Source organism: Chelonoidis abingdonii, chromosome 6 (genome assembly GCF_003597395.2).
Source record: "Chelonoidis abingdonii isolate Lonesome George chromosome 6, CheloAbing_2.0, whole genome shotgun sequence".
NCBI classification, from domain to species: Eukaryota; Metazoa; Chordata; order Testudines; family Testudinidae; genus Chelonoidis; species Chelonoidis abingdonii.
In genome coordinates this window covers 1,536,892-1,537,552 of record NC_133774.1, presented here as the reverse complement: position 1 = coordinate 1,537,552, position 661 = coordinate 1,536,892, and positions in this window count along the sequence as shown.

Genomic DNA, 661 nt, shown 5'->3' with positions numbered 1-661 from the left:
AGGAACTAGCTCACTCGCTCTGAGGCAGAAGAAAAGTGATCTCACAGATAGCAGGAAGCAGAAGTTTGCATGGGGCTGTGAGCAGCTGGGGCCGGCCAAGCGCAGACGGGCTCTTGCCAGCAGCCAACTTCCCTTTTACTGGCTCCAAGCAAAGAAAGTCCCGACTCCTCCCCTGGATTTAATGAACTTACAGGAAAGGCCCCTGGCCCAGGCCAGGAGCAGGCTGGGGGGCTGGAGCGATTCACCCCACGCTCTGTACGGAGATGCCCAGTCTGGCGGAGGCAGAGTCGCTCCAGACCCCACCGGGGTTACCGGGCAGGGAGCTCTGTGGGTGGGTGACTCTGGGGGAGAGCAGAACAGCTTGTCTGCTGGCGAGAGCTGCAGCATTGGTTTCCCCCCGGCCATGTGCAAGGTGCTGCTTAGACAGGGACGGAGACCCTGTTCCTGCCGCGGGAGCTACGCCCCGGCACCGGCTCCATGCAGAGGGCAGGGTGCTGGGAAGAGAAGCCTCTGGCCTGGTCTGTGGTTGAAGCTGGAGAATTTGTGAGTTGTTGCCATGGAGGGCTGGGGCCGACACTGACCGTTCTCGAAGCCTGGCTCTGTCAGCTCAGAGCGCGAGGACGTCACCCCGACCGACATCACCATGCCGGCAAAGCACCAG